The 27,357-nt window shown below is 41.5% G+C and overlaps 1 protein-coding gene and 1 long non-coding RNA gene across 28 annotated transcripts in view; one reads left to right on the forward strand and one right to left on the reverse strand.

Annotated features, from left to right (window-relative positions):
* On the reverse strand, nt 5,050–8,851 carry LOC102158392. Its single transcript, XR_302627.3, has 3 exons — nt 8,443–8,851; nt 6,146–6,244; nt 5,050–6,051 (listed from the first exon to the last, which is right to left on the reverse strand). It is a non-coding gene; the product is annotated as an uncharacterized LOC102158392 (long non-coding RNA).
* The window catches only part of PUM2 (pumilio RNA binding family member 2), a 107,635-nt gene continuing 89,231 nt past the window's right edge, over nt 8,954–27,357 (forward strand). For 7 of the 27 annotated variants that reach the window (XM_005662719.3, XM_021087797.1, XM_013996321.2 and 4 more), the window contains exon 1: nt 9,057–9,302. The gene's annotated coding sequence lies outside the window, so the exon portion shown is untranslated. Of the gene's footprint in view, nt 9,007–9,045; nt 9,303–9,517; nt 9,786–27,357 lie in introns of those variants that run through there. The other 20 variants (XM_021087794.1, XM_021087800.1, XM_021087807.1 and 17 more) reach the window with 11 other exon arrangements.

Consider the following 27,357-nt stretch of genomic DNA (forward strand, 5'->3'; position numbering starts at 1 on the left):
TATACAATTCCTTTAGAAATTGGAGCTTTCCAGATTCCACAGGTTGAAAGAACGTGACATCGTGTTCATGAGGATACAGGTTCCATCCCTGGACTTGCTCAGTGGATTAAGGATCTGGCGTTGTCGTGGCTGTGATGTAGGCCACAGCTGCAGCTTGGCTTCAACCCCTAGCCTGGGAACTTCCATATGCCACAGATGCAGTGGTAAAAAGAAAAAAAAAAAAAAAAAGGAAAAAAGGAAAGGAATTGGGTTCTGTGCTGGAAGGAAAAAGAGGCTTATGGCAGCTCTGCACAGGCTGGTCAGGGCTCTTGCTTGGCTTTAGTAGGGAGATAGAACTCTAACAGATGAGGCTACTATAAGATGAGGCTGCAAGCCAGGAAGCAAAGCGGATGTTACCAGAGTTTGCCATTTTCAGGACACTCTTCATTGACAGAACAAGCTGAAGCCCAGGAAGTGGAATAGACCTTTGACTGGGTATCATGAACCTTGGCAAATCTCTACTGAGTGGCCGGAATCTAGGTCTTCCAGCAAGAAATCAACTTAGTGTTTTGTTTATTTATTTGTTTTTATTTTTAGCTTTTAATCAGGATGTAATGAAGCAAGAAATACAATTAATTATACAAGGTCTGAGTAAAAGGATTAAGATCACAATGAATATGGTGAAGAAATATTTTCACCAGGAGGAGGAGGTCAGCTGGTTCCACAGGGCAGCTCCAAAAACTGGAGCTGGATAGGACAGCTCATGAATCTACTGCTGAAGATCTAGCAGGGAATTAGACACATTCTGTGCATGTGCCCCATTTTTTTTGTTCCCAGGCTAGAGGTTCAATCATAGCTGAAATTGCCAGCCTATGTCACAGCCACAGCAATGTGGGATCTGAGCCGCATCTGCTCAACTTAGTGTTGACTAAACTCTTGCCCTCTCCCACCGTGGCTTCCTCTGGCTACTGAAAAGTGGTTTAAAACTACACTCAGTACTCAAATGAAAGCTCTGAAGGGAAGACACAGTGGTCCCAGATAAGCAAGGATAAGCTATCAGAGATTTTACTCACAGGATCTCCAAGTAACAAGAAAGCATGCAAATCTGCCCAGGGTGACCTTGAGTAGCAAGAAAAAACAGTGGGCTTTTCATCAGGCACACACATTACAAGGGGGTCAAAAAGGAATACATCACACAAAAGACAGCAAACCCACGCTGAAAGAAACCATAATCAAAGTACAAAGGTATTCCTCATAAAATATTGTACACGAATGTTCGCAGCAGTGTATTCATAAAAGCCAAGAGGTGGAAACAACCTAAATGCCTGTTAGTTGAATGGAGAAACAATGTAATATATCTGTGCAATGGAATATTATTTGGCTATAAAAAGAAATGAGGAGTTTCTGTTGTGGTTCAGTGGAAACAAACCCAACTAGGAACCATGAGGTTGCAGGTTCGGTCCCTGGCCTCGGTCAGTGGGTTAAGGATCTGGTGTTGCTGCCATGAGCTATGGTGTAGGCTGGCAGCTGTAGCCCTGATTCGACCCCTAGCCTGGGAACGTCTATATGCCTCAGGTGTGACCATACAAAGCAAAAAATAAATAAATAAAATTTAAAAAATAAAAAGAAATGAAGTCACAACATTATAAATCCACTATATGCTAATTAAAAAAAAAAAGGGAGTTCCCATTGTGACTCAGTGGCTTAAGAACCTGACTAGTACCCATGAGGATGCAGGTTCCATCCCTGGCCTTGCTCAGTGGGTTAAGGATCCAGTGTTGCCACAAGCTGCAGTGTAGGTCACAGATGAGGCTCAGATCTGGCATTGCTGTGGCTGTGGCATAGGCTAGCAGCTGCAGCTCTGATTTGACCTCTAGCCTGGGAACCTCCATATGCTGCAGCCGTGGCCCCCCGCCCCCCCCCAAAAAAGAAGAAAAATAGATTTTTTTAAAAAAGGAATGAAATAGTGATCCATGCTATAGCATAGATGAATCTTGAAACATTACGATAAGTGAAAGAAGCCAGTTACCAAAAAAACCCACATACAATATGATTCCATTTACATGAAATATGCAGAATAAAGCAAATTATCTACACAGACAAACAGTGAGTTACTGGTTGCTTAGGACTAGGAGGTGTCAGGGACATTAGAATGTTAGCCTAAGGGAATGTGTCTTCTTTCCAAAGTGATGAAAATATTCTAATATTGACCTATTGAGGTACATATCCATGGATAGACTGAAACACATTGAATTGTCCAAGGTGAATAGGCAAATTATATGGCCTGCGAGTTATATCTCAATAAATCTGTTTTGATAATAAGAGCTGTTGGAGTTCCCGTCATGGCTCAGTGGAAACGAATCCAACTAGTATCCATGAGGATGTGGGTTTGATCCCTGGCCTCACTAAGTGGGTTAAGGATATGGCATTGCCATGAGCTGTGGTGTAGGTTGCAGATGCAGCTCTGATCCTAGGTTGCTGTGGCTGTGGTGTAGGCCAGCAGCTGCAGCTCAGATTCAACCCCTAGTCTGGGAATTTCCATATGACATGGGTGTGGCTCTAAGAAGCAATAAATAAATAAATAAACAAACAGACAAACAAATAAATAGAGCTATGAGTTCCCACTGTGGCTCAGCAGAAAAAAACCCGACTTGTATTCATGAGGATTCTGGTTCGATCCCTGGCCCCGCTCAGTGAGTTAATGATACGGCATTACCATGAACTGTGGTTTAGGTTCCAGATGTGGTTTGGATCTAGCGTTGCTGGACTGTGGCATAGGCTTGCAGCTGTAGCTCCAATGCAACCCTGCCCTGGGATTTCCATACGCTGCACCTGAGGCCCTAAAAAAAAAGAGCTAGCAGATTTCCCATTGTGGCTCAGAGGAAATGAATCTGACTAGTATCCATGAGGACAGAGTTTCAATTCCTGCCCTCGATCAGTGGGTTAAGGATCTGGCATTGCCGTGAGCTGTGGTGTAGGCTGCAGATATGGCTCAGATCTGGTGTTGCTGTGGCTGTGGTAGAGGCCAGCAGTTACAGCTCCAATTCAACCCCTAGCCTGGGAACCTCCATATGCCATGGATGCAGCACTAAAAAGACAAAAAAAAAAAAAAAAAAAAAAAAGCTAGCAATGTTGTCTAAAAGGAGACTCATTTAAACAAACCAAAAAAAAAGAAAAAAAAGAAAAAAAGAAAAAAGAAAAGAAAGAAAAGGGAGTTCCCACTGTGTTGCAGTGGGTTAGTGATCCGGAGGCTCAGGTTTGATCCCCAGCCCTGTGCAGTGGGTTAAGGATCCAGTGCTGCTGCAGCTGTGGCCTACACCACAGCTGATTTGATCCTTGGCACTGGAACTTCCATATGCTGCAAGTGTAACTGACAAAGAAAAAAATTTGTAATAAAAATAAACAAAAATTAAGATGCAAGGAGTTCCCGCTGTGGCACAAGGGGAACAGTGGTGTTTCTGCAATGCCAGGATGCACGTTCTTTTTTTTTTTTTTTTTTTTTTTTTTGTCTTTTTGCCATTTCTTGGGCCGCTCCCTCAGCATATGGAGGTTCCCAGGCTGGGGGTCCAATCAGAGCTGTAACTGCCAGCCTACACCAGAGCCACAGCAATGCAGGATATGAGCCACGTCTGCAACCTACACCACAGCTCACAGGAATGCCGGATCCTTAACCCACTGAGCGAGGCCAGGGATCCAACCCGCAATCTCATGATGCCTAGTCGGATTCGTTAACCACTGAGCCACGACGGGAACTCCAGGATGCAGGTTCTATCCTTGGCCTGATACAGTGAATTAAAGATCTGGTATGCCACAGCTGTGATATAGATCAAAACTGTGGCTCAGATCTGACCCCTGACTCGGGAACTCCATATTCCACTCGGTGACCAAAAAAAATAAGATGCAGGGAAAAAAAATGACAAGAAGGCATGGGAAGTTGTTTTTTTCTTTAATTTTTATGTCTGCACCCACAGCATATGGAAGTTCCTGGGCCAGGGATTAAATCTGAGCCAAAGCTGTGACCCATTCCACTGGGGATAGAACCCACACCTTGGCAGTGACCTAAGCCACTGCAGTTGGATTCTAAACTCACTTTGCAATGTTGGGAACTCAAGATTTTTTTTTAAGTCACATTTCCTGCAAATGCTTATACCAAATATACTTTCATGACATGACTTCAATAAATTCTAGACGATGATGCATCAGTTCAGGTCCAATCAAGAAAACAGAGACCACATTAATAATATATTTTTTCTTTTTTAGGACCGCACTTGTGGCATATGCAAGCTCCTGGGCTTGGGGTGGAATCAGAGCTACAGCAGCCAACCTATGCCACAGCCACAGCAATGCCGGATCTGAGCCATGTCTTTGACCTACACCACAGCTCACGACAACTCTGGATCCTTAGCCCACTGAGTGAGGCCAGGGATCAAACCAGCAACCTCATGGTTCCTAGTCGGATTCGTTAACCACTGAGCCACGACGGGAACTCCTCACATTAATAATTTTAACAGATAATTCAACATAGAGAATTTGGCATTCAAGAGCTGACAAAGCAAAGGGTGAGTGACATGGTAGAGTTAGTAACATCACCCTTGGGGAAATAAAGGAAAGAGGCAAAAGTTAGCTGAACTTAGAAACAGAAACAGTCCCACAAAGTGGGGCCTCAGTCAGCTTTGAAAAGTATACCTTGGTGGCTCCTACTAGAGGAGTCTAGAAAAGCAGCCTTGGGACCTGGGCCTTGGACCTCTGTGGGTCTTAGACCACAAAAAACAAAAAACAACAAAGTTACGAAAAGAGTTTACAAGAAGTTTCATGAGCAATCCTAGGGGAAAAGCAATACTGAAATGGCATTATGCTGTAAAATGTGATTTAAGCTGGTATTTCTCAATGGCTACATAGTATAACCACTGAGGAACTTTTATAAAATGTGTCCAGAAGTTTCCTGGTGATGGGGGTGGGTGGGTTTTTAAGGATCCAGCATTGTTGCTGCTGTGGCTCAGGTTCCACCTCTGGCCTGGAAACTTCAGCGTGCTGCAGGGACAGCCCCGGGGGGGGGGGGGGGGGGGGGGGGAATGTGTCCAGACTTCTGCCCAAATCCATTAAATCAAAATCTTTGTGGCATTCCCACTGTGATTTAGCAGATTAAGAATCTGACACAGTGTCTGTGAGGATGCAGGTTCAATCCCTGGCCTCACTCAGAGGGTTGAGAATCCAGTGTTGCCACAAGCTGTGGCATAGGTTGCAGATACAGCTTGGACTTAGTGTTGCCATGGCTGTGGCATAGGCCTGCAGCTGCAATTCAACACCTTGCCCAGAAGCTTCCATAGGCCAAAGGTGTGGCCGTTAAAAAAAACCAAACAACAACAGCAACAACAAAAACACCTCTAGGAGGGGGCCTGGAAATTGATATCTTTAAAATGTTGCCCAAGTGATTCTGATATGCAACTCTGGTTGAAAACCACTTGTCTCAACAGGCCTTATAGACACATTCCTAACACAATGTGTGTTGCTGCAAAGTCTAGGGCACTCATTTCCATCCTATGCTTCTTCCATCCCATGGGAACGTCCACTGGTCCTATTACTCAGGAAGAGGAGAATGAACACTCTGGGTAGGCTCCTGGCAGTCTTGGCCACAATCTAGGTTCACTTGTGGTCACAAGATGTTTGACAGCAGGAACTGAGGCAGTGTGCTGTCTTGCAGCCTTGTTTACATCCAGGAGAGACTGGCTTTTTTCCTCCCAGATGCTCTGAGCTGGCACCTTGGGGTTTCACCGGCTCAAAATGGATGACACACCCATTACAGAAACAGTCCCTATCAAGATGGAATTATTGTGATTGGCTCACCAATGCTTCTTAAACTTTATGGTGTAGAGGAACTGCCTGGGAATCTCAAGTTTCTGATTCAGAAAGACTGGAGTGGGGCCAAAAGTATGCATTTCTAATAAGCTCCCAGGTGATTAAAATGGCTGTCCGGTGTCAATGTCAATGGCATTTATAATACCCACCTTAAACATCAAGTTACACCTGATATTTATAGTAGCTGAGGAGTGCCTTCTTTCCTGGTAGGTAAACCTACAAGAGAAGCCAATTATAATAGGAAGATGTTTAATGATCAAGGTTAGATCGCAAAGCATACCTGAAGGTACAGAGGAAAGAAACCACTCACCATGCATAGGGAATCATGAGCTGGAGATACACAGAGTCAAATCACTAAAGGGTTGGGCTTCAGTCTTGAGTTCTGCAAAGCACAAACCCTCTAAAAGATCTGCCACGAAAAAAATGTATTCTAGAATCAGATTTGCTCGGGAAATGTTACATACCATGTCCCTCACTTGGATATTTGCAAAGCATATTGTTATTTTATTTTTGGGGGGTGGCGCCTTCAGCATATAGAAGTTCCCAGGCCAGGGTTCTAATCAGAGCTGTCGCCGCCAGCCTATGCCACAGCAATGCTGGATCTGAGCCATCTTCGACCTACACCATAGCTCATGGCAACACCACATCCTCACTGAGTGAGGCCAGGGATCAAACCGGAGTCCTTATGGACACTAGTTGGGTTCGCTACCCCTGAGCCATGATGGGAACTCCACATATTTTGATTTGAAAGGTGCTAAGCAGTCTGGTAGTAAAGCCTTTTGTTAAACAGAGATAATCCCTCATAGACGGGATAGGCTATATAATTTGTGGAGCCCAGTGCAAAATGAAAATGACGGAGCCCTCTTTTCCAAAAACTAATACTTTCTCAATGGCGGAGTTGTGGCACCACGGGTTATGAATCTGACTGCAGCTGCTAGGGTCGCCTCAGAGGCCAGTGTCCAATCCCCAACCCAATGCAGTGGGTTAAAGGTTGCAACATGGGTTGTAGCTGTGGCTCAGATGCAATCTCTGGCCCAGGAGCTTCCATATGCCTTGGGTGCAGTCATTAAAAAAGGAGAGAGAGAGAGGGAGACTCTAAATGGCAAGGACAAAGCATTAAACCAATTGCAGCCCTGTCTAAAGCTTGAAGCCTTGTGGGACTGCACAGGTCACATGTCCATGAATCTGTTCTGTTTTACGGGGATATTAAATGAGACATGGAAAATGCTTTAGAGCTTGCATATTGAAAGCACTAAATAAATAATAACTATGGTATACATATGGCTTTTAGTTAGAACTCTTGGTTGTAATAGAAACTCTTTATTTAGCTTAAGCAAAAAAGCAGCAGTATACGAATCAAGGCATTTGTTTCAGAACCCAAGGAAAGAGGCTGCCAACAAACTATAGGAACAAAGAGAAAGAGAAATATCAGAGCTTTCTTCTCTCTCAACTCCACTCTGTAGGTTTTCTGTCCATATGGTGGGACAAGTCAGCCCAGAGAGCCCAGGTTTAAGAGACTTCTCAAGGGGGGACTGGGGTTTCCTAGTCCTAATTCCAAATTCTGAGGGAGTGCCTCTGACCAGTACACCTATTTTCATGTGGACTAAGCAACAGTAAAGACTCTTGCTATTATCAGCCCAATGGGAGGAGAAGGCAGACAATATGTACCTCAGTGACTTCCATACTTGATTACGGGATATTTCTTTTTCTTTTTGCCTTTTCTAGGGGTTGAATCGGAGCTGTAGCTGCCGGCCTACACCAGAGCCACAGCAACGCGGGATCCAAGCCGCGTCTGCCACCTACACCACAGCTCACTGCAACGCCGGATCCTTAACCCACTGAGCAAGGTCAGGGACCAAATCCGCAACCTCATGGTTCCTAGTCAGATTCATTAACCACTGCGCCACGACAGGATCTCCTACGGGATATTTCTTAGAGGAACACCTCTTCTTACTGAACAGAACACACCTGGACATTGCAGTGTGGGTAACAGAGTGAAGCTGAAAGCCAGGGTGAGTGCCAGGAAGGAGATTTTCATTTTAGATGGCAGTCACCAGCTGGAGGTAGTGACACTGAACACAGTTTCAGGAAGTCTACATAAAAGCCTGCTACAGAAATCCAGACCTGCAGGGTTCCCCGCCTTGCTCAACGAAAGGAATGTGACTGGCATCCATGAGGACGCAGGTTCGATCCCTGGCCTCGCTCAATCTGCTAGGACTCCAGCATTGCCCTGAGCTGTGGTGTAGGTCGCAGATGTGGCTCAGATCCCGCGTTGCTGTGGCTCTGGCGTAAGCGGCTACAGGCGGGTGCGGCCCTAAAAAGACACACACACACACACACACACACACACACAGCCCGACCTGGGTAGCAGCGCACGCGCACGCACACACACACACACCCCGACCTGGGTAGCAGCGCACACACACACACACACACACACACATCCCGACCTGGGTAGCAGCACACACACACACACACACACACACACACACACACACATCCCGACCTGGGTAGCAGCACACACACACACACACACACACACACACATCCCGACCTGGGTAGCAGCCAGAGTGAGCATCACTGGCCTACAGAACCACCTGAGCTTACTTTGTTTACCCGGCCAGGCACCCAGGGGTGGCAAGCTGCTGAGCTAGTTCCATTTGCCCTCGGAGCAGTCCTCTTAAGGGGTTCACTTTTCCTCCCCAATGCGTCTCCACCGTCATGGTGCGGGGAGAGGGTAAGGATGACACCTAAAGGCCTAGATTACTGAGCCATTCTTGTGAATGCCAGCACCCGGAAAGCGAACTGCGAGTACACCACGAGCGAGGACGCCGACACCGCGCAGTTAAGGGAGAACAATGAGCTGTGGCCCAGGAAGCTGAGGGTAAGCGAGTTCAGAAGTTGAGGCCCCACGCGGTAACACAGAGACCGAAGCAGCGTAGATCGGAAACACCACTCCCGCGATGCCCTAGCCCGGCGCGCGCTCCCGCCTGGCACCGCCCCGATGTCAGAGCCGGCTGCAAGCCCGCAAGGTGAGGGCGGGGGAGCGCAAGCCGAAGGGACGGCCGAAACGCGCGAGCGTAGAGAGCGTGCGCACGCGCAGTGTTCTAGCTGGCCGGCGTGCAGAGCGCGGGAGAAGCGTCCGAAGCCACAGCGAGGAGCCGCACCTCGGTGAGCGCCCCCCTTTCTCCCGGAGTGCTTTGCGCGCGCCCGGTGGGCGGGGGGGAGGGGAGGGGAGGTGGCGGTGGCAGCCATGTTGTTGTGAGACTGTGTCTCACCCTCGGTACTTCGGTGGTTCGGAGGAGGAGGGGGAGGAGAAGGAGGTGGGGTGGGGGGGAGGGAGGTAGGTGGAGAAAGAAGATATTGCCGCCACCGAAGGCGGAGGAGGGGAGGACGGCCAAGAGCGACGCCGCCGTGTGCCCAACGGTCGGTGTCCCCGGCTGAGGCAGCGCGGCCGCAGCAGCCCCGTAAGTCAGTCGCGTTTGCACCCTCTCCCGTGCTCTGACGCCGCGGGGCTGGCTCCCCGGGTATTGTGTGACGGCCTTGGCGGGGGCAGCCCTCCGGTTGGAGGGCGGACGGGGCCTGCGGGGTGCCCCGGACGGCTGCGGCCTGGGGCCCGCTCACACAATGCAGGGGGAGGGGTGCCGGAAGGGGGTGTGCGCCCAGCGGGGGGGTTGCTCTCGGCTTTCCCGCTTCCTTTCCTCCCCCACGTCTCAGCCTCGCGGCGCTGAGGGGGCCCGCCCGGCTCTTGCTCGGTTTCCGCGCGTGTGGGTTTAGAGACCGAGCTGTTCGTCCTCCCAGCTCTTGGGTTCGGGACCGGGAGAGAGGCCGGGTGGATCCGGAGGAGCTGCGAGTTGCAAGTGGGCGAAGAGGAAGGAGTGGGTTTATGAAAACAAGTGTGGGAATTCTAGAGGACCCGAGTGTGTCCAGGAAGAGCTTCCGGTAGACAGGTGTGCTTATGAAAGAAACGGCGACTTGGGTTTAATGTATTAGGTGCCATTAGTAAGGAATGTTTTGTTTTTGTTGTTATTGGAGCCGATTTTGATACTCGGGAAGATATGTAAATTAAAACTAAAGAATAGATTAGAGGCTTCACACATTTTTAGCGTTCGTTTTGTATCTGAACTGGGTCATATTTGGGGAAAATACATTTGTTAGAGTTTTATGCTCAAACACGCGTATAAAAGTTAGTGTTAATTCTGAGAATATAGCTAGGGAAACCGACCTAGCTTTTCATTATAACACATTTAAGCATTTGGGTGGGACATATTTGATGTGTAATAAGACAATCATGTTAAAATCTGGACTTAGTACTTTCTGAGATTTTTAACTTAAGAAAACTAGTTACAGACTTTTGAAATAAAGGTTTTTTTTAGGGAAAGCTTAATTAGAAAAATACTTTTAAATACGTAAGAGAAATATAATACTTGTAAAGGTATCATATGTAAAGTTTTAATAAAGGGTGTTACCTAAGGATTTTAAAAGCTTGTTTACTGCTTAGATTCCTGTTTAATAGGTGACTCTTCACCATGTGACCTGGAGCATTGGAAGATGATTTAAGGATTTCTGGCTAGGGATCAGATTTAAAACACACAAAAGTTTTAATTGGCTAAGCTTCTTTTCTTAGTCTTTAATATCTTGCTTTTAAAAAAATGATTTGCTTTATCTGCACAGTTGTCATAAGTAGTTGTCTGCATTTCCTTTATTTCAAGAATGTCTTTAAAGCCCAATTTTTGGTAAAATTGAGTTATTTAGATTTGTCTTTTCGTATTCTTGAGGGTGGTTTTTATATGCAGAAAACTTCTTTAAAAATTGAAGTTATTTTCAGAATTCTGATTCTTAAGTTTTTAAAGTTCAGCTTTTTTGTAAAGTTCATTTTTGTTTGCTCGAGTCGAAAGCTTTTATCTTTGAGTTAGACTTGCTATTAACAAACTTAAACACTTCAATTTAAACTTAAATACATGGTTTTCTTAATTTGAGTCTAAAGTTCCGTTAGATGTTTCAATATTTTAATACGATTTCAGATTTTTTAAAAAGTCTAATTACTGCCATGTTTAAATTGGTCTTACAAGGTTGTCACTTTAACAGGCTATGCTTGCAAGCTAAACAATACAGTCTGAACACAGATACTAATAGTAGGATTTTGTTTAAACTTTCCATGCTTTTTTATAAATCGTTTTAGTGTTGAAAGATAGTATGTCTTCCTGTGTAGGTACTTATCCTAGTTTGCAGAAAAAAATTATGGTTAGAGATTTGGGCCAGATGTGACATCCAAAGCCTATCTTCTCAGTGACCAGACTGTCTCCTGAACTCAAGTTCTTTGTAATTTCTAATTCAATAACTTTTGAATATGTTGGGCTTCTACGATAGGGAAATTCTGTATTTTTTTATGTTCTTAAGACTTACGGTTATGTTATTTAAATATCTGAATGTTTGTACTTCATGTCTCTGTCTGGCTTGCATTCACAGTTTGAGGCCATTTTACTGACAGGTGTGATTAAGATTAAAAAAATACTTAGAACAATGTAAATTGGTTAGTGACAGACTTTTTGCTGTTTTGAAGAAGACATGAAAATAGTCTGACTTGCTCCTATTGTTCCATCTCCACACTCTTCCCGTTGATGAATTTGTAAAAAGGAACTGGTCAAGCCCCTTTCCTCTCTCTTTGGGAGTCTGCCCCCTGCAGAAAGCATTTGCTCTGCTACTTCTTGAGACCACCAGAGATAAACTCTGCCCCTTTCTGGAGGAGGACCATGGTTGTCTTGTGCCACCTGTGACTGGATTAGGATAATTTATGGGGTGTGGTGTTAGGAGGCCCTTTTGGCCTAGATCTAGATTATGCTTCCCTATAGTGGGAAGCATTTCAGTAATAAAAGAGCTATTTGGATTACCATCAGGCTGACTTCTATGTTTCTCATTCCTAAATTTTGATGTTGGAAAAAGGTTTCTTCAAACACTATCATTTAGAAGCTAATATTTAGTGATTTTTATATTTAGAAGATTTTTTTAAGTTTGACACTTTTATAATGGAAAAGGTGAGTTTACAGAGAAATATTGTCACGCTTTTCCAGTGAAACATAAAATTACATTATAGATTACAAAGCATACAGGATGTATGCTTGCTTGCTTTTTTTTTCTTTTTTTGCTTTTTAGGGCCACATTTGCGACATATGGAGCTTCCCTGACTTGAGGGTCGAATCAGAGCTACAAGCTGCCAGCCTATACCATAGCGACAGCAGGGCAGGATCCGATCCCTGTCTGCGACCTACACCACAGCTCATGGTAATGCCGGATCCCTGACCCACGGAGCAAGGCCAGGGATTGATTCTGCATCCTCGTGGATACTAGTCCAATTCTGCTGCTCCATAAAGGGGACTCCCAGATGTATGCTTTTTCACTCAGAATTTCATGTAGCAGTATGCTTAGAGACATAAGGTTAAGGATAATTTTTTCCTTAGTGACCTTTCCTTTTAGTAACTCAAAAGATTCAGTAACTTTTTTTTTTTTTTCTTTTTTTTGGCTGTGCCCATGGCTTATGGAAGTTTCCAGGCCGGGAATTGAACCCATACCACAGCAGCAGCCAAATCTGCTTGAGCGAGTACACCAGATCCTTAAACAATGCACCACAATAGAGCCCCCCCAACTTATTTATAAATGAAAAATTAAGACTTGCCTAGGAGTTTCTCTGTAGCTCAGTATGTTTATTTTTTATTTCTTTGGTTTTTAGGACTGCACCCATGGCATATGGACATTCCCAGGCTAGGGGTTGAGTCGTCAGATAGTAATTTTAATTTTTAATGAAATTGCAGCAACTTCGTTGACTTTTTTTAAATGAAAATTTTATTTGGCCTTTCCTTGGTTCATTTTTATATTTTTCTAAAGTAGATTAGGAGTTCCCATTGTGGCTCAGTGGTAATGAACCCAACTAGGATCCATGAGGACTCAATTCTATCTCAGGGATTGAACTCAGGCCCTGCTCAGTGGGTTAAGGATCCGGTGCTGCTGTGAGCTGTGGTGTAGGTCCAAGATGTGGCTTGGATCTGGTGTGGCTGTAGCGTAGGTCGGCAGTTGTAGCTCTGATTTCAGCCCCTAACCTGGGCACTTCCATATGACATGGGTATGGCCCTTAAAAAAAAAAAAGGAATGGTTATTCAAGTATGTGGGCAAGAGAATTTCTTTAGTATGGTCTCACCTCTGCAAATAGAGCTTCTGTAATCCCATCCATTTTTACTTTACATATTACTGGTTTTCACTTACTCTCTTACTATTTTTCTTGTGAAGAGAGAAAGGATTTTAGAGTACTAGAAAAATCCAGATGTGTACACACCTTATGTGCATATCCCAGAATTCATTGTAGCTGTCAAATACAAAAAGGGGAGAAATGTGAAGGAAAAAGGTGTAGCTAGAGTGTCAGAATATTTTGATTGACTGCAAGTGGCACAGGAAAAAAGACAATCATTATCTCCTCCCTGTGGGTGGGTGGGGGTGTGTGTGTGTGTGTATTTGGACCACAGAAATCTGCTTCCTGGAAGGGATTTGCTGAAATTGAGTATAAAAGGTAGACCAGGAGTTCCCGTCGTGGCTCTGTGGTAAATGAATCCGACTAGGAACCATGATGTTGCAGGTTCGATCCCTGGCCTCACTCAGTGGGTTGAGGATCCGGCGTTGCCGTGAGCTGTGGTGTTAGGTTGCAGACACGGCTGGGATTCTGCATTGCTATGGCTCTGGGGTAGGCCAGCAGCTACAGCTCCAATTAGATCCCTCGCCTGGGAACCTCCATATGCCGCAGGAGTGGCCCTACAAAAGGCAAAAAGACACACACACACACACAAAAGTAGACTAGTTGAGAGAAATCTTTGTGGTTTCTGTTGTACTGGACATTTTATGTCAAGAATAATGAGTTCTATATCAAAGTGGTAATTTCTGATTTTAGGCACTGTTTCTGAAAGGCATATTAGGGATGAGTGGGAGATAGTCTTAACTATGTAAGATGGTTTTATTCATTCAGATATTAAAAGAAGGTAAATGAGTGGTGGAGGCAGGCTAACCCTAAGTGTAGGTCTTTGCTAAGCAGTCAAATGAGGCAAATTGTAGGTATAGAAAAATATAGACTATGTTGTATGATTTTGTTAAATATCAAGAAAGAATTGTATGCAGATAGGAGTTACTTGTGTCTTCCATTTTGGTGACCAGATCATTTATTTCACATCTACATAGTATTTTATGAGCACTTTCAGCATGATTATATATAAAACTTTTGCAGTGTCTTTGGCAAAACCTGAATCATTTAAAACATAAACAAAATTAAGATTTGGAATTTAGAGAGGATATCTCCAGGTTTTGCATTTTCTTGGACTGCCTTGCATTTGAGATACAAGTGATGGCTTTTTCATCCAAAGGTGCCTTCATTTTATCTCTAAATTATGTGGCTCTTACACTAGTGAAAATAAGATTACTCAAGCATCTTGCCAGAGATAAGCTAATTTTTATTGTAGGTCTGGTTGAGAAGATATTCATGGGTTATTATTTGGCATTCAGTCCATTTGTTAATCTGGCTGTTCTAAATTGTATCATTTCATCAATCTAGACTACCAGAAGTTTGTACTTATTTGAGCTTTGCAGGCCTGTTATGTCTGACTGTCCTTAGATGTTGGTGGTATAGTGATCCTTGTTCTCATAGTTTTGGTATAACTGTAAGCTTGTGTTTATAGTGGAGAGAAAGATGATTAAAGTTGTGTTTACAGTGCATACACCAAGTACCACTGGAGGCAGTGTTACAAAAGTGCTGTGGACTCTTGTGGGTAGACACTGTAAGAGGTCAGGAAAAACTTTCCAGGAGAGGTAAAGTTGACTCTAAAGTTAATTTAGTCGAGATGGATGAAATGGCATTTAGCCAGAGGGTTAGTAGGTGTAATGACCCCCGGTAGAAAAGAACTTAAAGTGGAGATAGGGAGGAGAAGAGATATGATATATAGGGGTCCACTAGATTTAAGAGCCTTTTCTAATATAGGACAATTCTGAAGAAGACTTCAAAGATCTAAGATTATAACTTGGGAAGATTTAGACCATATTGTCCAGGAACCTTGACCATAATTATTGTGAATTACTTTCCCTGGATTGTGTTAAAGGAATTAAGCATGACTTTCCTTGAGAGATTAAATTTGAGATTATGAAACCTCGCATCTGTTCAGTGTCATTGAATGTATTTTCTATTACATTAGTGTCCTCTGTGATATTCCATAAAAAAATTTTCTTTTAGGAGTTTCCGTTGCACAGTGGTAACAAACCTGACTGGTATCCATGAGGACTTGGGTTCAATCCCTGGCCTTGCTCAGTGGTTTAAGGACCCAGCATTGCCGTGAACTGTGGTGTAGGTCGCAGACATGGCTTGGATCTGGTGTTGCTGTGGCTTTGGTGTTGGCCGGCGGCCATAGCTCCAAGTCGACCCCTAGACTGGGAACTTATATATGCAGTGGGTGCAGCCCTAAAAAAAAAGACAAAAAAATTTTTTCTTTTAAAGCTTAGTGCCAGAAATAAGGTTGTCTCCAAGGAATTGGATAGTGAGAATTTATGCAATTTACTGTGTTCACCACTCCCCCTCCCCTGTCCCTCAGCCAATCTTTGTGTCTTCATAAGTTAAATTCAGGAGTTGCCACTGTGGTGCAGCAAGTTAAGGCTCTGGCATTGTGTCTGCAGCAGCTGGGGTTGCTTCAGAGGGGTGGGTTTGATCTCCAGCCCCACACAGTGGTTTAAGGATCTGGTGTTGCCACAGCTTATGGCATATGTCTTACCTGTCTCTCAAATTTGACTCCTGGCCCAGGAACTTCCACATGCAGTGGATGCAGCCCAGAAAAGAAGTTACTATTTATCATTTTTATTATTTAATATTTGCTTAATTATTTTCCTAAGATTAATTTTTCTTTTATTGTGTATATATTTCCTATGAGTTAGTGTCCCTTCCACACATTTTTAAGTGAATATAAATTTCATTTAAATTATTGACTGTTTCTACTGCAGACACTTTTGGTGTATAACTGAATGCTCCTTGAAACTAATACATATTTGGTTTCTCTTTTAAGATGCTGCAGTCTAAGGGTTTGGTTTTTTGGGGTTTTTTAATTGTTTTCTAAGAAACTACTTAGGTTTTTTTTTTTATCTATATCCAGGAAATTGATTTGGTCATCTCACTTTAAAGTTATTGGGAAATAGATCACCAATTGAAGTTTGTTTTTTTCCTTTAAATCTGGCTGCCCTGTGGCATATGGAGTTCCCAGGCCAGGGATTAGATCTGAGCTGCAGTTTTGACCTAGGCCACAGCTGTGGAAATGCTGCATCTTTTAACCCACTATGCTGGGCTAGTGATTGAACCTGCATCCTGGTGCTGCAGAGCTGCCGCTAATCTCATTGCACTGCAGTGTTAACTCCTCAAGGCTTGTTCTTGAATGTTTGAGGAGTTTTTTTTTTTTTTTTTTTTTTTTTTTTTTTTTTGTCTTTTTAGGGCACACAGAGGTTCCCAGGCTAGGGATGGAATTGGAACTGCAGCTGCCGGCCTACACCACAGCCACAGCCACACGGGATCCGAGCCACATCTGCTACCTACACGACAACACTGGATCCTTAATCCACTGAGTGTGGCCAGGGATTGAACCTGCATCCTCATGGATGCTAGTCAGATTCGTTTCTGCTGAGCCACGGCAGGAACTCCTATTTGAGGAACTTTAAAAAAAAAAAAAAAAATCGCAATTCTTACTCATCACTTAAAAGATTTCCTCAGTTATTTAATTCAGAGATTTCTACTGCTTATATTTTGCTTACTATTCATATGATAATAATAATAAACTAAACATTTTAAAATCTTAACTGTCACAGGTTATGACTCTTCCTAGATAAAGGTTGAGAAAGTTGAAGTATATAAATTATTTTTCCTGTTCTTGGAAATGACTAGAAATGACTGCTTCTCAAAATAATCATCTTTTGTGTTAACATATTTACAGAAAGTTACAATAATACTGAGTTAAAGTTAAGCAGTTTTAGTTGTGAGACTTCTTGGAGCCTTTACTATGCTAATGACAGAAAATGAATTCCAGAGTTGACCATGTGCTCAGCCTGCAAAAGAAAAGTGGGTGCTGGGTAGCAGCATATCTGAAACATATTGGACAATAAATCTCTTTATTTTAAAGAAGGCTTAAAGTTGGTGATTAAAGTACATAGTTTGGAAAACTTTTGTCTAAAGAAGAGAATCTTTTAAAAACTGCTACGTAAAATGGTTTTTATTTTTTACACTTGTGTCAGACCAGAAATTCAGACGATTTCCTTCAGCTCTCTGTTACAACCTAATTAACATTTCTTAAGTTATTTCTTCTTTGTGCTATATTGATTCTAATTGATAACGTGTAACAATTGAAAATTACTAGTTAGCCATTTGAGACAGGTCTTGGATTGTTTTGCATTCAATCTAGTACTAATATGAACTGAAAAATAGCACAAGATTGCTTGTACTCTTCTATGATAAAGCTTCTTACCTGTAACACATTTAATCTATTAATGTAAGACCCTTTTTTAAAAAAAACCAAACTATTTTGCTAATGTCAGTAAGCCCTTACAACATAGAGAAATACAAAGTTGAAACCAACAGTACCTCCTCTCCTATTTATTTATTTTTTATGTTCACGCCCATGGCATATGGACATTCTGGATCAGGGGTTGAATCCAAGCCACAGCTGCAACCTATGACTTAAATTGCAGCTGTGGCAACACCGGATCCTTTAACCCACTGCACTGGGCAGGGGATTGAACCCAAGCCTCCACAGTGACCCCTGATGCTACAGTCAGATTCTTAATCCATTGTGCCACATTGGGAACTCCCATTTTTTTCATACTCCGCAAAACATTTCTCTCTCTCTCTCTCTCTCTTTTTTTTTTTTTGGTCTTTTTTAGGGCCACATCCACAGCATATGGAAGTTCCCAGGCCAGGGTTCAAGTTGGAGCTGTAGCTGCCAGCCTACACCACAGCCACAGCATCACCAGATCCCAGCCATGTTGCTGCGACCTACACCACAGCTCATGGCAATGCTGGAACCCACTGAGTGAGGCCAGGGATCGAACCTGCAACTCATGGTTACTAGTCAGATTTGTTTCCACTGAGCCATGACAGGACCTCCTGGCACAAAACATTTTTTGTTAAACCAAATTGGGCAAATTATGCATCTTAGGCAACGTGGTATTTTTATTTAATATGGACATTTTATTGTGTTAGTACATATAACTTTAATTTTAATAACAATACTTAATGCGTGGCTTTTTATTTTGTTGAATTTAGGTTGTTCACTTTCTATTTTTAAACATTACAAGCAATGCTGCAGTAAATGTCATCATTCAGTCTATTTTTTTATGTTGGTATTATTGTTTATGTGAGGTAAAGTAAATTCCTAGAGGGGAAATTACTAAGTCAAAGGATTTTATATTGAGTCTCAAACAGAAGAAAAAATATGTTCACTTATTATGGTGAGTTAACACTTTACAAAAGACTTCCATTGCAATTTCACATTTTAATCTAATTTTACTCTTCACAATAACTCTGTGAAGGAAGAAGCATTGTTATTCTCAACTTGCAAAAGAGAAAACGGGTAGTATGATGTGTGTAAGGGTCTCAGTTCTGTCTGCACAGGGAAGCATTACCTGGAGAGCTTTAAAAAATACTAATAAAAATCTATGCCATTTTCCTTGCCCACACTAATTCAGATAAGTCTTTTTTTTTTTTTTTTAATTAAAAAAATTTTAAACCACTTCACCTCTTTTTCCCTAACCTATCATCAAAGAATATTTACAAAGCAAAGAACAATACTATGGGAGTTCCCATTGTGGCTCAGCAGTTAACTAACCCAACTAGTATCCATGATGACGTGGGTTCAGTCCCTGGCCTTGCTCAGTGGGTTAAGGATCCTGTGTTGCTCTGGCTGTGGTGTAGGAAGACAGCTCCAGCTTCAGTTGGATCTCTAGCCTGGGAACTTTCCTATGCTGGGAATGCATAAAAGTCCTAAAAAGACCAAAAAAACCAATACTTTGAAAGCTAGAAATATGTAATTCATGTTTATTATAGCATATTGTCAAATCTTATTGTTTAAATATATGATTTGGTTGGCTCCATTAAAAATTTTTATTGAAGTATGGTTGACTTATAATGTTGCTTCAATTTCTACTGTACAGCAAAGAGACCCAGCCATACATTTTTTTTTTCATACTATCTTCCATCATGTTCTAACCCAAGAAACTGGATGCAATTCTCTGTGCTGTACAGTAGGATCCCATTATTAAACCTGTTCTAAATGTAATAGTTTGCATCTACCAACCCCAGACTCTCCATCCATCTCTCTTACCCCCTGGAAAACAAGTCTACTCTCCAGGTCCGTGATCTGTTTTTGATAGATGGGATCACTTGTGGATTCCACATATAAATGATATCATATGGTATTTGTTTGTCTTTTTCTTTCTGACTTACTTTGCCTAGTATGAAGTATGAGAATCCCTAGTTCCATCCATGTTGCTACAAATGGCATTATTTTGTCCTTTTTATGGCTTAGTATTCCATTGTATATATGTACCACATCTTCTTAATCCATTTATCTGTCAAACATTTCAGTTGTTTCCATGTCTTGGTTATTGTGAATAGTGCTGCAGTGAACATAGAGGTGCATGTACCTTTTTGAATGAAAGTTTTTTCTGGACATATGCCCAGGAGAGGGATTGCTGGACCATATGGTAGTTCTATATTTAGTTTTCTGAGGAACTGCCATACTGTTTTCCATAGTGGTTATACCAATTTACATTCCCACCAGCAGCGAAGGAGGGTTCCCTTTTCTCCACATCTTCTCCAGTGTTTGTTATTTGTTGACTTGTTAATGGTGGCTAGTTGGCTTTACTTATTTATTTTTTTAGCACTTTGAGGAGTATATCAAAGAGTAGGGTATAGAACTAACCTAGGTTTAAAAAACTTGTGCTAACCACAAGCGCAGTTTCTTTAAGTCAAGTGATGAGAGAATATTTAGATCTGCAAATTGGATTTTGCTTTTTTAAAACCCTAAGTTTCATGAAGGTGTGGCTAGAGATATTTACTATAGTAGGTAATAGGTATACATGTAAATTCCTTTATATCATCTTGAACACCCAGAGTTCCCTTGTGGTTCAGTGGGTTAAGTATCCTGCTTTGTCACTGCTGCAGCTCTGGTTACAGCTATGGTGTGGGTTTGATCCCTGGCCCCAGAATTTCCACATGCTGTGAGCATGGCCAAAAAATAGGGAATTTTTTCATTTAATACGTATTGAGCATTTTGATGGCTGAGACACAGTTCCTAGCCCCTCTGAGTCCAAAGCTTAATTTCTACTATGGCTTTAAAATAGAACTAATTATAATACTATGAAAATGTAATTAGTGTTATATGCTGGTGCTTTAATACTATTTATTGTAGTTCTAAATGGTTTTTGCCTCCCAACTTATTTTTTTCCTCTCCTTTGGTTTCAGCATGTGGAAGTTCCTAGGCTAGGATTTGAATCCAAGCCATAGCTGCAGTAACACCAGATCCTTAACTCACTGTGCTGGGCTGGGGATTGAACCCTAACTGCCATAGAGACAATGCTGATCATTAACCACTGTGCTATAGTGGGATCTGCCCCCCCCCCCGACTTATTTTTTAGAGTAGGCATGTGGTAGGGAATTGGATCAGATATTACCTGAGAAAATAATGCATATTCTTGGTTCTTTACAGGAACTATTTGTAAACCTTTTGGATATGCATTGATAAATATGAAAACTCACACAACTAAGTTGTTATTTGAGGTGCTTTATCTATTTTTTTCATATAAGTAATAATGCTGTCTATAGAAAAGTTAGCTAATATTGTTCAATTTTAGAACTTATAAGACCCTGTTCTTTCTTTCTTTTTTTTTTTTTTTTTTGTCTTTTTGCTATATCTTTGGGCTGCTCCCGCGGCACATGGAGGTTCCCAGGCTAGGGGTCGAATCGGAGCTGTAGCCATTGGCCTACGCCAGAGCCACAACAACGCGGGATCCGAGCCGCGTCTGCAACCTACACCACAGCTCACGGCAACGCCGGATCGTTAACCCACTGAGCAAGGGCAGGGACCAAACCCGCAACCTCATGGTTCCTAGTCGGATTCGTTAACCACTGCGCCACAATGGAACCCTGTTCTTTTGGTAGGAAACAAAGAATCATAACCTGAAAAACTGTAACTTTTATGCAGATTTACCTCAACATTACACAGGTCTTGGCCATGAAAAAGGTTTTATTATTTAGTTTCTATATTAGCAGATTCTCATTGTTTAAGGAAATAGTATCAGGAAATTTCATGGCTTAATAATGCAGACCAAAAAAAATTGAAGACAGACTTTATATCCCTAAGCAGTTCTGTGTACTATAATTTTTGGATACATTTTCTTCAAGTGAACAGAATCAGTTCAGTATTATATAACTGATTGCTAGATACACCATTACATGTTAGAAGAAGAGATTGTTCTTTTTCTCCCTAAGATCTAACCATACAGGGGAGAGTTGTTAAATGATGTCCAGGTTCTTCCTCCTTGTCATCAGGTAGCTGATGACATTTGTAGCTGCATAGGACATAGTGGTTTGCAATAATGATTTGGCATTTTGCAAAAATATTAAAGTCCTTTTTACTGGCATATGTGTATCCTCTACTCCCTCAGCTTCATTACAGTTAATATGGAAGTTATTGCAAAAAAATTGAAACAGTATTTATTTTCTTTCTGTTGCATTGTTTTGCCCACTTCACCATTCTCTTTCTCATGATTAAAATAAATAATATGCTAAACTGGAAAGCTGAGCTTGGATACTTTGTGGGGTTTGTTTTTGTCTTGTTTTTTAAGTTTTCTCCTTGCAACTTGGTCATAGAAAATAATAAAGTCACCTCTGTTTAAATGTAATCCGAAATCCCCATTTATTTATTAATTTATTTATTGCTTTTTAGGGCCACACCCGTGACATATGAAGGTACCCAGGCTAGGGGTTGAATTGGAGCTACACCTGCCAGCCTACACCACAGCTCACGGCAACGCTGGATCCTTAACTCACTGAGCGAGGCCAGGGATTGAACCCACAACGTCATGGTTCCTAGTCACATTCGCTTCTGCTGCACCATGACGGGAACTCCCAATCCCCATTTATCATTCAGATAAAAAATATTCATTGGGTGAGCATAAATGAAAAAATTGTAATCAAAGCCCTGATGTTTAATTTTGAGTTGCTCAAATTTGAGAGTGAATGATCTGTATTTTATTTTTTGTGGAGCAGTCAAGACTAAATGCACTAGAGCAAGGTCGGCAAAGTTGGGCCCATAGGCCAGCTATGGCCCACCACCTGTTTTGGCATGAACTGCTCTCTAGAATTGGTTTTTAGAATTTTTCAATTGGGGGAAAATATCAGAAGAAGATTTTTTGACACATTAAAAAAACATGATAGAGTTCAATCACACTGCTATGGTTTGAGGTGCTGCAAAACTACGAGTTTAATCCCCAGCTGTGTACAGTAGGTTAAAGGATCCAGTGTTGCCACAGCTGGGGCTTAGGTTGCAGCTGGGACTTGGATTCAGTCCCTGGCCTGGGAACTTCCATATGCTACAGGTGCAGACCTAAAATTTAATAATATCTATTGGGGAGGATTAGTTCAGATTTCACTGTTTATAAATAAAGCTTTATTAGGATACATCCCTGCTTATTCGTTTCTTTTTTTTTTTAATTTATTAATGACTTTTTTTTCCATTATAGCCAGTTTACAGTGTTCTGTCAGTTTTCTACTGTACAGCAAAGTGACCCAGTCACACGTACATATGTACATTCTTTTTCTTACATTATTCTCCATCATACTCCATCATAAATGACTAGATAGAGTTCCCAGTGCCATACAGTGGGATCTCATTGCTTATCCACTCCAGAGGCAATAGTTTGCATTTGTTAACCCTAGATTCCCAGTCCATCCCACTCCCTTTCCCTCCCCCTTGGCAACCACAAGTCTGTTCTCCACGTCTTTTCTGTGGAAAGGTTCACTTGTGCTGTATGTTAGATTCCAAATATGTGATATCATATGATATTTGTCTTTCTCTTTCTGACTTACTTCACTTAGTATGAGAGTCTCTGGTTCCATCCATGTTCCGGCATCATTTTGTTCTTTTTTATGATTGAGTAGTATTCAATTGTGTATATATACCACATCTTTTTTTTTTTTTTTCTCTTTTTGTCTTTTTCTAGGGCCGCACCCACAGCATATGGAGCTTCCCAGGCTAAGGGTCTAATCAGAGCTGTAGCTGCTGGCCTACACCACAGCTCATGGCAACGCCAGGTCCTTAACCCACTGAGCAAGGACAGGGATCAAACCCGCAACCTCGTGGTTCCTAGTCGGATTCGTTAACCACTGAGCATGAGGGGAGGTCCTTTTTTTTTTTTTTTTTAAATACCACATCTTAATCCATTCATCTGTCAGTGGACATCTGGGTTGTTTCCATGTCTTGGCTATTGTGAATAGCACTGCAGTGAACATACAGGTGTATGTGTCTTTTTCAAGGAACGTTTTGTCCAGATATATGCTCAAGAGTGGGGTTGCTGGGTCATGTGATAGTTTTATATTTTGTTTTCTGAGGTACCTCCTTACTGTTTTCCATAGTAGTTTTACCTTGCTTATTCATTTTCATAGTGTCTGTGGTTGCTTGTGCTCCAGATGCATAGTGAGAAGTTGAGGGACCGGAGTTCCCGTCGTGGCGCAGTGGTTAACGAATCCGACTAGGAACCATGAGGTTGCGGGTTCGGTCCCTGCCCTTGCTCAGTGGGTTAACGATCCGGCGTTGCTGTGAGCTGTGGTGTAGGTTGCAGATTCGGCTTGGATCCCGCATTGCTGTGGCTCTGGCGTAGGCCGGTGGCTACAGCTCCGATTCGACCCCTAGCCTGGGAACCTCCATATGCCACGGGAGCGGCCCAAGAAATAACAACAACAACAAAATACAAAAAGACAAAAAAAAAAAAAAAGAAGAAGTTGAGGGACCATATATGGCTTTTTTTTTTTTTTTTTTTTTTTTTTTTGGTCTTTTTAGGGCTGCACCCACTGCATATGGAAGTTCCCAGGCTTAGGGTCTGATTAGAAGAGCTGCTGGCCACGGCCACAGCAATGCCAAATAGCTGCATCTGCAACCTGTGCTGCAGCTTGGGGCAACATAAGATCCTTAACCCACTGAGCAAGGCCAGGGATCAAACCTGTGTCCTCATGGATACTAGTAGGGTTTGCTACCGCTGAGTCACAACGGCAACTCCCTCTCATTCATTGATTATACAGATTTATCCTAGAAAGATAATAAAATAAAAATAGATGGGAAAAATTGATGTGCCCTGATCAGTTAAGGACTGTATAGATAATGGTTTATTTCCATTTGCTTTTAACATGTTGTTATAAGCATTTTCTTATAAACTCAAATATTTGTAATAGCCACATATAATACTTCATTTTATAGATGTGTTATATCACTTAACTATTGTGACATTGTTACACAGTGTACAATTTCAAGATCTGCAAGCAGTACTACTACTACAAACATCTTTGTACATAAAGCTTTTTTATGCTTAGGTTTTTATTCTTACGATTGATTTTCAAAATTGAGTCTGGTTCAAGAGATATGAACCTATATATATGATGCTAAATTACTTTCCTAAGAAAAGATTATGACTTTAGAATGTGTTTTCGTTAGAGGTAGTTTCTTCTTACATACAGCCTTTTTACTCTTAGAAATCTACTTGGATATCTGAGGCTACAGATTACTGCAAATTAAAGCAGCCAATTAGGAAGGTCAGAAATGGTGCTGTTAATGTTCAGGTCAAGTAATACTTAACTTGACAGCAAGACTGGAGACTGAAATACTAACAGAAGCATGCAAGAGACACATACAGAAAGTATCGGTTCTCTCTAGAGTCCTGTGTAAGGATGTCTCAAAAAGTACCAGTGCTCTTTAGAGTAGTATGTAAGGATGCTCTTAATAATTAGTATTTGTTGAGCACTTTTTATTAATAGGGCGCAAAACACTTTTGGATACATTTTCTCATTTGGTGTTGACAACAGGTAAAATTTAGAGGTTAGACAACTGGCGGAAATTAAAACTTCAGCTTTTATATTCTGAATCTAAATCACATACTATTGGTACCCTACCACATCTTACATACAAAATTTGTCCACTGTGCTTTCTTCAGAAGAATAATGAATCCATTTTAGAGCTATTTCCATCCTAAATAATAAAAATCTTATGTGTTTGGCCCTCGTAGAATAATTGTGATAAAAAGGATAGTCTGTTGGCAGAGGATAGAGATAAATAAGATGTCACATAGAGTTTTTTTTTTTTTTTCCTTAAATAACTGTAATTGGTATGATCTTTGTATGTTCAGCCACAAAATTTCAGGGCTTAATATCATTTAATGTATGTTTATAAATTGAATTATGAAGTCAGAATTATATGGCTGCATTGTCAAGTTGGTGGCATTTAAATTTGAAGAATTTTTAAGAAATTAGATCACCTCTTTAAGTGATTGAAAATACATGATTTCTAATAACATGTTAGCAGTAACCTGAAGCTTTCAGATGATTGACCATTAGGTTTGTGAAACAGTTGATGCTTGGAAGAAGTTGGGGCTGTAATGGGATGTGGGATCTGGAAAATACAAGGTCTGTAAAATATAAGATTTAAGAAACAGTGAAATCATAAATGTAAATCATCTAAGGAAAAGAATATAAAGGACATAGGGTCTAGGACAATTTGAGAGATTCTATGAAGTACTTATAGAAAAATGAAATTTAGGAGATTTTAAGGAAATAATAGAAATTAAAGATCGTTTGAGCAGACTCTACCAGACATTAGAATGAATTGTCATATTAAGATGTAGAACTTGGTGTAACTGAGAAGTGTAGGACACATTTAGACCAAGATTCCTTTTCAGATAATCAAGGGTTCCTCCAATATATCTATCTATATAACATTTATATGTATTTATGGGTGTAACAGTTGTCCCTCAGTATCTGCAGAGCATCGGTTCCAGATGCCTCCTCAGTCCAGTACCAAAATCTGAGGGTGTTCAAATCCTTTGTGTGAAATGATACAGTATTTGCATATAATCTCTGTGTACTAGGGTATAACTAAATCACCTCCAGATTACTTATCTCTAGATTACTTATAATACTTAATACAATGTAAATGCTATGTAAATGGTTGCCAGCCCTCAGGGAATTTAATTTTTCTTTTCGGATCTTTTTTTTTTTTTAATATTTTTTATTTCTGGTTGGTGAAACCTGCACATGTGTGGAATCCATGAATATAGATGGCTGACTTGAGTATCCTGTGTGATAAAAGAATATTTTGATCTCAAACTAGGTTTTGCTTTAAATCTGTAATGGTATGGCTAAGGATATTTACTCTAGTAGGTATTGGATATGCATGTAAATTGGTTTATATGTTATTAAACCCACAATTAAATTATTGCTTTAAATAGCCATATGTATTTTGAAGAAATTAAGGGGGAAAAATAGTCCTTTGTACTTCTGGTGCTTTCTGATCTGAGCTTCTGTCTGGTATCATTTGTCTTTAGCCTAAGAATTTTTTCTTTAATTTTTAATTTTTTTATTAAAGTATATTTACTTTACAATGTTGTGCCAATTTCTGCTATATAGCAAAGTGGCCCAGTCATTCATGTATATACATTCCCTTTCTTGCATCATCTTCCATGGTGGTCTATCCCAACAGACTGGAGGCGTCCATCCCACTCCCTCCCTCCACCTCTCTGTTCTCTGTGAGTCTATTTCTGTTTTGTAAATAGATTTACTTGTACCATATTTTATTTTATTATTTTATTATTTTTTTTTATTTTTTTGCCTTTTCTAGGGCATTTCCTTCGGCATATGGAGGTTCCCAGGCTAGGGGTCCAATCGGAGCTGTAGCCACCAGCCTACACCAGAGCCATAGCAACTCGGGATCTGAGCCACGTCAGCGACCTACACCACAGCTCACGGCAATGCGGATCCTTAAGCCACTGAGCAAGGCCGGGATTCGATCCCACAACCTCACTGTTCTTAGTTGGGATTTCGTTAACCACTGAGCCACAACGGGAACCCCCTACGATATTTTAGATTCCACAGATAAGTGGTCTCATATGGTATTTGTCTCTTCCTGACTTCACTTAGTATGAGAATCTCTAGTTTGCATCCATGTTGCTGCATCTTTTTTTTTTTTTTTTTTTTTTTTTTGGTCTTTTTAGGGCCATATGCATAGCATATGTAAGTTCCTAGGCTGGGGGTTGAATTGGAGCTGCTGCTGCCAACCTACGCCAGAGCCACAGCAATGTGGGATCCAAGCTGAGTCTTCGACCCACACCGCAGCTCACGGCAATGCCAGATCCTTAACCCACCGAGCAAGGCCAGGGATTGAACCTGCAACCCCATGATTCCTAGTCGGATTTTTTAACCACTGC

This window comes from Sus scrofa, chromosome 3 (genome assembly GCF_000003025.6).
Source record: "Sus scrofa isolate TJ Tabasco breed Duroc chromosome 3, Sscrofa11.1, whole genome shotgun sequence".
NCBI classification, from domain to species: domain Eukaryota; kingdom Metazoa; phylum Chordata; class Mammalia; order Artiodactyla; family Suidae; genus Sus; species Sus scrofa.